Source organism: Mobula hypostoma, chromosome 4 (genome assembly GCF_963921235.1).
Source record: "Mobula hypostoma chromosome 4, sMobHyp1.1, whole genome shotgun sequence".
NCBI classification, from domain to species: domain Eukaryota; kingdom Metazoa; phylum Chordata; class Chondrichthyes; order Myliobatiformes; family Myliobatidae; genus Mobula; species Mobula hypostoma.
Genome location: NC_086100.1, coordinates 42,474,155 through 42,486,639, shown reverse-complemented (window position 1 = coordinate 42,486,639; position 12,485 = coordinate 42,474,155). Strand labels below are relative to the sequence as shown.

Below are 12,485 nucleotides of genomic sequence, written 5' to 3'. Positions count from 1 at the left end.
AGAAACGGCGACATCGTCCACATATAGGAAGGGTGACTTGGGTGCCTCCACCGCCTGGAAATGTCACCCCTCTTATGCCCTCATCATTCAGCAAAAGGTTTTAGGGGAGAGTAGACTGCCTGTCTGATTACTGATAATGAAACTATATATCTCCCACCCATTAATTTTGATTACACAACAGATATCTTTGAAGAGCAGTTGGATCCAAAAAGCATATTTAGAGTACATCTATCATGTATCTGTGAGACACCTTGTTGAAGACCTCCTCCTGGCCCAAGCCAACTATCCTGCATGTAGGCAATGGTATCCCTGAGAGGCACAAAGCCGTCAGAGATTTTCCTCCATGGTGCTGGATAGATCACCCATACCAGCTCAGACTTGACCCAACTGACAATGGCCTTGGACGTTCAACAGTAAAATGGGTCTCCAATTACTGTTCTCCTTTCTCTCCATGTTCTGCATTATTGATGAGGGTATTGATTAAATCTGATTCTTCCGGGAACATTATCTATTTCCAGCAGGTCCGTTTAGTACCACAGAACAAGTATAACTACTGGTAAGCTGTCACTTGCAGAAGCTTTACTTGTGCCATGGAATGGATGGGGCTAGTCAACTCCTCCAGGATCAAAGGCAAATCCAGACTCTCCATTTTGCTATCATCTAATACCTCTGATATGGGGCACAGTAAATACTGGGAGACTATGTTATCCGTGACCTTTCTATCATACAAGCCAGCATTGCAGAACCTTCAGATTCTCAGTATGTCTGCCTGTGTGGTCTTTACTGAGCCATCCTCTTCCTTATGGCTGTTGATCACAGAGCTCACCCTGCAAACGCTTTAGAAGAAACATGAGCACATCTCATAGTGCTCCATGAAGCAGATTCTGGATTGGAAGGAGATCTTGGGAGGAGTCAGAGGCAAAGAGCACAGTTTGCCAGCTCTTCATCTCTCAAGAGTTCCTCTTTCATGTGCTCCCAACTCTACCCCTTTGATTGTAGAAGGAGATTTGCTGTAGTTGGTATAATTCTCTTTAACTCTGCCTTGCTTTCTGAACACTTTTGAGGATGAAAAACCTCGATGTTTCCCTTAGTTGCTTCCCACCAGCGAATCAAAGAAGAGCTTCGTGGTTCTCCAACCTACGTAATCCCACCTTAGCTCGTCCATGTTCTCTTGGGTCAGCAGCCTTACATTCAAGATCTGTGTATCCTACCTGCCTTTTGGTACTCCTGTAGGTGAGAAGAGACTCCCAAAGAGGCAAACACCAGTATGACATTAGTAAATCTGACTGTGACTGCCATTGATATGAAGAGCAAATCTGTTCAAAACCGTACAAGCTACCTGTTCTGGTCCAAATATGGCTGTGCTTCACCTGAGATGCTAAAGGTATTGCACTACTTTTCATCTGTAACCACTTCCATCAGGAGAATGGAGCTGTTGGTCAGTCTCCTGGTGGCACTGACAATACAGCCATACAAATGATGCATTTGAAATCACCAGCCACAATGACTTGCAGGGACTTTGCCAGCAGCAGTGGGAGTTGCTTAAAGACAGCTATCCACAGCCTCTGCACAGATGGGGTGCATACATTGATCAGCCTCAGCAGAGAAATATACATCCTTACATCTGCCTTCCACCCACCACCTCTGATTTTAGTGACTGAGAAATTGCCTCCCTGCATCAGAATACCCAGGCCTGATGCGCAGCAATCATACCCGCATAACCACATAGACAACCCCTGGGGCCGCCACTGCCACCACCTCTGATAATTGCAGAGGTATTCTGTAGAAAAGCCATATCGGCCTTGACCATGGATTTAGAGGTGTCAGTTTTATCTCCATAGCTATTGGAGTTCAGGGTATGCAAATCCAGTCCATCAAAGGCAAATCAGCCTGAGCACTCATATGTCCCACCTTAGCGAACTGCCTCACTGTATTTGGACTCATGTACAGAAAGGTCTTCCCCAGAGTACGGTAATGCTGGTGATGTTACTGAGGACAGATAAGCCTGTGTTCCTGTTTCAACCATTGGCTCAGATTGTTCTGCTGCCTCCATCTCTCGGAGCTATGTCAGACACAGTGCTGCTCCTGGTCTCCCAGATCTGGGGAATGATATCAGTGCCGCTCCCGGTCTCCCAGATCTGGGGAATGATATCAGTGCCGCTCCCGGTCTCCCAGATCTGGGGAATGATATCAGTGCCGCTCCCGGTCTCCCAGATCTGGGGAATGATATCAGTGCCGCTCCCGGTCTCCCAGATCTGGGGAATGATATCAGTGCCGCTCCCGGTCTCCCAGATCTGGGGAATGGTATCAGTGCTGCTCCCGGTCTCCTGGACTGGTGCTTGATGGCATCCATGTTGTTCCCTATGTCCCAGAAATGGGGGACAGCAGGTTGAATTTTACCCTTGCCTGTATTTATCTATAGGCACCTTTCCTCTTTGTCCCATCCTTTTTATTTGCTTTCCTCTGCCTGCATCATCTGTTTTCCGTATTTTCTTCATCCTGTAGAGAGGGCAAGCTGTTGGTGTTTATCTTTTGAATTGTTCTTTATTTCCCATTACCTTTAAGGTGATTTTAAAATTAAGACTGTTTAGTATCTGAATCAGATTTCAGATTAATATTTATTTATCACAATTATATCGAAACATACAGTGAAATATCATTTGGTTTGACAACTCACACACCTAGGGGTGTGCAGGGGACAGCTCACAATTGTCACTATTCATTCCAACAGCAGTGTACTATACCCACAATGCTCGCCAGAACACAAAACACAAGAGGCAACGAAACAGCAACAGCAAAGCAAAATCACAAGGAATTCTGCAGATAATGGAAATCCAAATCAACACACACAAAATGCTGAAGGAACTCAGCAGATCAGGCAGTAGCATCTATGGAAATGAATAAACAGTTGACATTTCGGCTGAAACCCTTCTGCAGAACTGGAAAGAAAGGGGGAAGATGAGAGAATAGAAATGTGTAGGAGGGGAAGGAGGATAGCTGGAAGGTGATAGGTGAAGCCAGCTGGGTAGGAAAGGTAAAGGGCTGGAAGAGGAAAGAATCTGATCAGAGAGGAGAGTGAACCATAGGGGAAATGTAAGGAGGAAACAACCTAGGGGCAGGTGATAAGACAGATGAGCAGAAACAAGCCCCTTTCCTCTCTACCACCTACCCACCCACACACATACACACACAAGGATAGTCCTCCAACTCAGGGATAGGCCTCCAGTATCCAGGTTTCAGCCATCGGGTTTCATCTTCTAAACTGCTGATCAACCTTCAGGCACCAAACTTCAGTATCGAGCCCTAGCCTAGCTGAAGACAGGACCCCGAACTCTAGGCTCAAACTCTGGGTGCGCTGACTGACCAACCCTCATGCTTCCTTCTTGCACAGACATCCGATTTTAGGATGCACTAAACTGGGACAGCCAACACTCAACCATATCGCAGGTCTTCAAACGCAAAGGCCTGACCTCTCACTTCTCCACATACCTATCCCAACCTGACCCCTAACTCGCCTCTCTGTACCCAAAACCATCCCTAGGAATTAAAAAAACTAAGTCCAAGCTACAATCTCGATAGAGAGCGCTGCTGTGCACCATCTTGACTTGTGCTGTTCATCACTATAACTATGTGCTGTTTCCCACGCCCAGTTCAAAGACATGGGTAGTCCATTTCTTAACTACCTGTAAAGTCACCAGGGTCCCACTTCTTGTGTTCCATCAGAATTTTTCTTAATGGAAGTTAAAAACAAAGTGAGTCAGTATAAATAAAGGCATCCATTAGTCTTGCCAGACCATGGATCTGCGCCTGGAAAGTCTTCACTCTCCAGGGCGCAGGCCTGGGCAAGGTTGTATGGAAGACCAGCAGTTGCCCATGTTGCAAGTCTCCCCTCTCCACAACACCAATGTTGTCCAAGGGAAGGGCATTAGGACCCATACAGCTTGGCACCAGTGTCGTCGCAGAGCAATGTGTGATTAAGTGCCTTGCTCAAGGACACAACACGTTGCCTCGGCTGGGGCTCGAACTCACGACCTTCAGGTCGCTAGTCCAATCCTTAACCACTTGGCCACGTGCCCACGAGTCGGTATAATATCTTAATAGTCAAAAAAATCTGCCAATACAGTACCACCAAAGTCCATGTTATTGGAGTTCTACCATATTAGCTGTCAGTTTACAGGTTCTGCCACCACCCACTGCCCCGGTGTTGGATTCCAGGATGCTTAAAGCCTGCATGATAAAGTGGCCTGGAAGCAGAGACCCTAGATTTTGGCATGAGAAGACTGTAGAAAGCAATGGTGGGCAATAGGCCCATGCAAGCAAAATTCAGCCTGTGTTTTCCTCTTGGCTATTTGTGGAAGAATTCCACTGAGCATCATTTCTATTACAAATCTCCAATTTGCCAACACATCATCCTATGTTCAGAGCTCCATGTTAACCACACAGAATCTTTTTTCAGAACTCTTGTTATGTTAGAATGTTCATATAACTTCAAGAGATAGCCTTCAAAAAACAGTTGAATAAATTTGGTAAGTAAAATATCTTCCCATTTGAAATGGAATTACGAAATCTATTCAGCGTAAATGCAATCATAAGTAAACTACCAAGCAAAGTAAATGATGAAATTAGTTTTTCAGAATTAGTACTAGGTAGAACTCGTGTCACCAATTAATATCTTATAAAGTTTGCTTGAAATGATAAAAATTCACCACTACATCCGTATAATTCTATTATCCATTTGGATCAAACCAGCATTTTGTCAACACTATTTTGCCAACACAACAAGAACGTTACTAATATGCTAGATAATTGCTTAAAAGAAAGACAACTTCTGTGATGCCTTTAACAGCATGCTCCAAAGTGCTCCACAGCTAATAAATTGTGTTTGAAGTTTAGTTAATGCTGTAATGTATGAATAACTACAGACTGTACGGACATAAAGTTCCCACAAAAGTCAGGTGAAATGGATTACTGATAATCGGTTTTGGCGTTGTTGAATCAAGGATTAAAACTGGCAAGAATATCAAAGATAATCCAGCTACTCTTCATAGCACTGCCAAAAGCTTAATGTTTTATCCAAAATGCAGCATCCTGATGGTGCAGCACATCAGCTGCACCAACTTGGGTTTCCCGAGCTCTGACTCTGGACTACAACTAAAACATAACACTGACTCAGATTCAGGAGTGATATCAACTACACCACCTCGTTACAAAGAACATAATAACTACAACTGCAGAGTTGAAGATTACCAGCTCTGGGACAACAGGAGCAACAAAGAAACCATCGAGTTCCAGCACAGACTGAGATCAGGAACAGCACCGATGTCATTCCCCAGCTCTGGAAAACCAGAGGCAGCACAGAGAACAACACAGCTCCAAGAGATGGAGAGTGCAGAACAGTCTGAGCCAGAGGTTGAAACAGGAACAGACTTATCTCTCTCCAGTATCATCACTATAACAGTAATGAAGTGTTTTGAGAGATTGGTGGAGAAACACATTAACTGCTGCCTGAAACAAGACTTGGATCCACTCCAGTTTGTCTACCGGCACAACAGTTCCACAGCAGATGCCGACTCATTAACTCTTCACTCAACCATGGAACACCTGGATAGGAAGCGTATACATCAGGGTGTTCTTTATTAACTACAGCTCGGCATTCAATACCCACAAAACTATTCAATAAGCTTCAAGCGTCAGCCTCAATAACTCCTTGTGCAATTGCATCCTCAATTTTCTCACTTGCAGACCCCAGTCAGTTTGGATTGGCAACAACGTCTCCTCCACAATCTCCATCAGCACAGGTGCACCACAAAGTTGTGTGATCAGCCCCCACTCTACTCGCTTTACACTTATGACTGTGTGGCTAACCACAACTCCAATACCCTATTCAAGTTTGCTGATGCCACCATTGTTGCGGGCCGAATCAAAACGGGTGACAAATCAGTATGTAAGAGAGAGATTGAAAATCTGGCTGAGTGGTGTCACAACAACCACCTCTGACTCAATGTCATTAAGACCAAGGAGCTGATTATCAACTTCAGGGGAAGAAACCAGAGGTCCATGAGCCAGTCCTCACTGGAGGATCAGAGGTGGAGAGGGTCAGCAACTTTAACTTCCTTGGTGTTATCATTGTGGAGGACCTGTCTTGGGCCCAGCACACAAATGCAATTGCAAAGAAAGCATAGCAGTGTCTCTACTTCCTTAGGAGTTTGAGAAGAATTGGCATGACATCTGAAGTTTTGACAAACTTCTATAAACGTCTAGTGGAGAGTATATTGACTGGTTGCATCTCAGCCTGGTTTGGAAACACCAATGCCCTTGAACATTAAAAAGTAGTGGATATGGCCCTGTCCATCACGGGTAAAGCCCTCCCAACTATTGAGCACATCTACACAGAGCATTGTCACAGGAAACCAGCATAAGAATGAAATTAGGAGAGCAAGAAGGGGCCATAAGAAGGCCTTGGTGAGCAGGATTAAAGAAAACCCCCAAGGCATTCTACAAGTATATAAAGAGCAAGAGGACGAGACATGACAGCAGAGGACTAATCAAGTGTGACGGTAGAAAAGTGTGTATGGAACCGGAGGAGATAGCTGAGGTGCTTATTGAATACTTTGTGTCAGTATTCACTACGAAAAAGGACCTTGGCGATTGCAGGGTTGACTTGTAGCCAATTGAAAAGCTTCAGCATACAGACATTAAGAAAGAGGATGTACTGGAGCTTTTGGAAAGCGTCAAGCTGGATAAGCCTCCAGGGCTGGATGAGATGCACCCCAGGCTATTGTGAAAGGCAAGGGAGGAGATTGCTGACCCTTTGGCATTGATCTTTGCATCATCAGTAGGGACGGGGGAGGTTCCGGAGGATTGGAGGGTTGCAGATGTTGTTCCCTTATTCAAGAAAGGGAGTAGAGATAGCCCAGGAAATTATCGACCAGTGAGTCTTACTTCAGTGGTTGGTAAGCTGATGGAGAAGATCCTGAGAGACAGGACCTATGAACATTTGGAGAGGTATAATATGATTAGGAATAGTTAGCATAGCTTTGTCAAAGGCAGGTCATGCTTTACAAGCCTGATTGAAATTTTGAGGATGTGAGTAAACACATTGATGAAGGTAGGGCAGTAGATGTAGTGTATATGGATTTCAGCATGGCATTTAATAAGGTATCCCACGCAAGGCTTATTGAGAAAGTAAGGAGCCATGGGATCCAAGGAGACCTTGCTTTATGGATCCAGAACTGGCTTGCCCACAGAAGGCAAGGAGTGGTTGTAGGCGGGTTATATTCTGCAAGGAGGTTGGTGACCAGTGGTGTGCCTCCGAGATCTGTTCTGGGACCCCCTCTCTTCATGATTTTTATAAATGACCTGGATGAGGAAGTGGAAGGATGAGTTAGTAAATTTGTTGATGACACAAAGGTTGGGATGTTGTGGATAGTGTGGAAAGCTGTCATAGGTTATAGCTGTGACGAGAATACACATAAAATTAAGATGTTTGCTGGCCTGGGTTAGCATCAGTGACATCAGCAAGTGGTCTGCCACCTGCCCTCAGGGGAAGGAGAGATAAGGAACAATGGAGCAGCGTCTGGAGATGTGTAATGAAGGAACGGGGGAGAGAGAGCTGTCTGGAGCGGCTCCCCCCTTTGAACCTTGAACTGTTTGAAGTGATGGACAGGCGATGCCCCAGCAGGGGGATAAAAAGGGACAGGTTCGCTAAGGCGGACACACACGCCACCCGAGGTAACGAGACCCTGGAAGCGGTGCGCCTCTCACGAGTGGGTGAGAAGTACCAGACAACGACCAGGGTGGAAAGGTACGATCAGCGGGAACCTGGTGTGTGTCCGCCCTTGCCTGAGTGCCGGGTTCACTGCAGAGGATCGACCGCATCTGGAGGAGGGGTCACAGTCGGTGACCTCAGGTGACATCACCAAGGACCCGCCCAAAAGCTGCTTGTGAGTTATCTCGCCGGTCTGTGAGTGAAGCCGTTCTGAATGATCAGTTGTTCCTGTTCTATCTCTCTCTTCCCCCACGTTGTCCATCCATGGCAACGATTACTGCGAACTGAACTACTAAACTGGACTGAACTTTGAGTCACTTTTAAATTTAGTCATTTACCCCTAGACAATGATAGAGCTTGATTGATGCTGTTATCTTAATTCTGTGCACATGTGTGGTTATCATTGCTGAACTGTTGCATTTATTATCCTTTCGATTACTGTGTTGCTTGTTTCTTTAATAAAACTTTCTTAGTTCTAGTAATCCAGACTCCAACTGAGTGATCCATTTCTGCTGGTTTGGCAACCCAGTTACGGGGTACGTAACATAGCATATAGCATAGTCCATATAGACAACATCCACCACTTTACCCTCATCAACTTTCCTAGTAACCTCTTCAAAAAATTCAGTAAGATTTGTCAAACATGACCTTCCACGCAGAAATCCATGTTGACTGTTCCTAATCAGACCCTGTCTATCCAGATAATTATATATACCATCTCTAAGAATATTTTCCATCAATTTACCACCACTAACGTTAAACTCACAGGCCTATAATTGCTAGGTTTACTCTTAGAATGCTTTTTAAAAAATGGAACCACATGAGCAATACACCAATCCTCCGGCACCATCCCCGTTTCTAATGAAAAAGTTGCCAGAAAAAAGTTGTTCCCAATTAACTCTTTAGTTCCTGCTTAATGCCCTCATGATCTTTCCTCTTTATATGCCACTTTTAATGTAGTAAATCATGTCATTGTGAGTCACAAGAGTATTGTCAAAAAAAATGACTAAACCAAATGCAAACTTTCTTTTTTGCTTACATTATGAAACATTGTCTCATCAAAACAGTAAGATGGAAGAATTGCCTAACAGGGAAATTGTCATTCCCTTTGACAAAAATTGTCTTCCATACTTTCATTAGAGTAACTGGCTAAAATCAATGATTACTTGCTCACACCCAAATCCTGAGAGTATAAAAGTGGCAGATGAAGGAACTGTAAACTCTTCTACAATAACATCATCACCTGATAACATCATCAATAAAGTCCTAGAGCAATACAGCATGGATACAGACCCTTTGGCCCAATGAGTCCATGCCGACAATGGTGCCCTCCCAGCTACTACCAATTTCCTGTATGTGGCCTATATCTAAGCCTCACCCCCTTCATGTACCTATCCAGGTGCTTCTTGAATTGTACAAATGTACCTGCCTCAAACAATCCTTCTGGAAGCTCCTCCACCAACTTCAATGGGATTCCATCACTAAATGCATCTTTCCCTCTTCTCCCCCTCCCCCCGCTCCACTCTCCATTTTCTGCTGGGATCACTGACACCATGACTCCCTTGTCTATTTGTCCTTCCTCCACTCCAGGCAATTATCCCTGCAGGCAAAACAAGTGCTACACCTGCCCTTTGACTACGTCCCTCACACCACTCAGGGCCCCAAACAGTCCTTCCTGGCAAGGAAACACTTCACATGGGAGTCTGGAAGAGCAATCTATTGTATCCGGTGCTCCCGGTACAGCCTCCTCTACCATTGATGAGATCTGATGTAGATTAGGCATCTACTTCATTGAGCACCTTCTCTCCTTCTGTCACAACAGGTGGGATTTCCCAGTGGCCACCCATTTTAATTCTATTTCCCATTCCATGTGTCAGTCTATGGCCTCCTCTAGTGCCACGATGAGGCCACTCTGAGTTTGGAGGAGCAACACCTGATACTCCACCTGAGTAGCCTCCAACCTGAGGCATGAACATTGATTTCTCTAACTTTACAGAATTTCTCCCCTTTCTCATTTTCCATTCCTCATTCTGGCTTCCCTCTGATCCCTTCTCTTCTCCTCACCTGCCTCTCTCATGCCCCTTCTCATTCCCTTTCTCCAATGGTCCACTCCTCTCTCCTATCAGATTTCTTCTTTACCTTTTCCACCTATCATCTCCCAGCTTCTTACTTCATCTCCCCTCACCTGACTTCACCTATCACCTGACAGCTTGTACACCTTCCCCTCCCCTCACCCCCTCACCTTCTAATTCTGGCTTCTTTCCCATTCCTTTCCAGTCCTGATGAAGTACCTTGGTCTGGAAGGCGACTGTTTATTCCTCTCCATTATCGCTGCCTGAACTGCTGAGTTCCTCAAGCATTTTGTGTGTCATTTCAGATACTCACCACTCCCTGTGTGAAACAGGTACCCCTCAGGTCCCTCTTAGACTTTTCCCCTTTCACCCGAAGCCTATGTCTCCTAGTTTTATACTCCCTTTCCCTACAGAAAAGGCTGTTACACGAGGAAATCTGCAGATGCTGGAAATTCAAGCCACACACAAAAGATGCTGGTGAACGCAGCAGGCCAGGCAGCATCTATAGGAAGTGTTTCACTTTGGAAAAGCTCAACTTATAGAAATTGCTGACTTAAGATAAACCTCATCAAAGAAAAAGAACCAAACAGAGAGATATTTGCTACAGCGGAAGAGATGCAACCCCACAGAATGAATTAATGTCAACAATGAAAAGCACAGTATGAAATCAAGTCAGATTTATGTTGCATTAAAATTTGCCTGGGATATAAGTCAAGACTTCTAAAGAATTCCAGAGAACAAGAGGGCTAATTGACTATATTTTTACTGATTCCCAAAACAATTCACCTCTAAAGAAAGTTTGCTGATAAGGTTTTAGTAAATATATTTGTTTTGGTAAAAGACAATTTCTAGTAAAATTGCATTAAACATTGTTTCCACAAACAGCAAATACAGCACAGATCATCCCAACTCTGATGTTGCTCGTTCCAGTGATGGTTACTCAGAAATGAGAGAAAGAGAGACATTTCCTGGAATCTTGACCAAAGGAGATAAAGTTCAACACAGAAAATGCTGAAGGAACTCAGCAAGTCAAGCAGCATCTATGGAGGGGAACAAACAGTCAGCCTTCCTGGCTAAGACATTTCATCAGGATGGAAGGAAGGGGGAAGAAGCCTCAATAAAGTGATAGGGGAAAGGGAAGAAATATAAACTGGCAGATGATAGGGGAAATCGTGTGAGGAAGAAGGTGGGTGGTGGGTGGGGGAGGGAGGATGAAGAGAGAAGCTGGGAGTTGAGAGCGGAAAATGTAAAGGACTCAAGTTCTATAGAAGCAAATAAACATAGTTTTGGGATTTTCATACATGAAAAATGATTTCATCCACAGATTTATGAAGCTTACTTTGAAATGTGAAGTGAAACAAAAGAGAGTTGGATGCTAGTAAAAAGTGGCAATTAGATTTCATTTTTACACGCATGACATGCTGGATTTCAATACATTGAGCCAAAGTGAACAGTGCAGCCACTAAACAGCAATGTTTTTGAAAGTACTGACTTTCTCATGATTGCTTAATAAAAACTTACTGTCCTTTATTCCACTGATTCATGCATGCAATAATTCCACTGCACAAAATGAAGAAAATGTATTTTATGTCACTAACTGGCCAGCATTCCATTTTTACAACCCCTCCCCCCAAAAAAAATTTTTCCTCAATGCAGCCTTCACTTTTCAGCTAAGCAACCATTTATGGAAAAAGTCATATAAACCTGCATAGGGCAGGTGTAGTAAAATAAAAAGTAAAGAAAACATTCTGATTTATATTTCAAACATTATTTAGAGGGCACCACAAGAAACTTAACAAGTGGCTTTCAAATATTTTGTCCTTTTCTCAAAGCACCAGCTCCTTAGAACTATTCATTTCTACGGACAGCAGACATTCACAGAATCAGGTTCTATAGCCCAAACTGCCCATGCAGACCAAAGTGCCGATCTACACCAATCCTATTGTGTCTACGTTTAGCCCATATCATTTTCAACCTTTCCTATCTATCCAAATGTCTCTTAAAAGCTCTTTGATAATTCTCCCAACTAGCCATTCGTCAATCTGCAAGTTAAGATGAAATCCAGAAATATTTACTCTTAAATCTACTTTTTCTGATTCAAATAGTAATGGCCTTTGCCCCAAACTAGACCTTTTCAAGTGACAACTGCTGCAGATGGATACACCTGAAAACAAGAAACAGATAGAAATTTTTGTAATTTTTCAATAGACCCATGCTGTAAGCTTTATATTACCGTCAACTATGTTCTTCAATGGTGAGTGCTAATTCACTCTATGGAGACGCATTTGTTCTGAAAGAGCAAATGCCTACCACTAATCAGACCCTTGCAACAGACAAATTATCATTTTGTAACAACTTCAAGTCAAGCCCTCCAAAACCCTCTTCACTCTTTTGTAAAAATTTATTCTGGTGCAAGTGACTACAGAAGGCAAATTTTCTGCATTTACACAATCTCAATTTACTAATCAAACTTATATTCACAATTAAAATCAGAGAACTTCCACCACTGCATGCTATTAAACATCCGAGACAGCAGTGGTACAACTAGCAACTCATGTTGCTGGTTTATTCTTGACCTATGCATGGAGTTTGCATTTCTCCTTGTGACTGGCTCTGGGTACTAATTCCCTCCCACATCCCACATC

General features: G+C 43.8%; 1 protein-coding gene across 1 annotated transcript in view; it reads right to left on the bottom strand.

The window, feature by feature from the left end:
- dis3l2 (DIS3 like 3'-5' exoribonuclease 2) overlaps positions 1–12,485 on the bottom strand; it is a 349,434-nt gene that overhangs the window by 322,088 nt on the left and 14,861 nt on the right. The window lies entirely within an intron of this gene.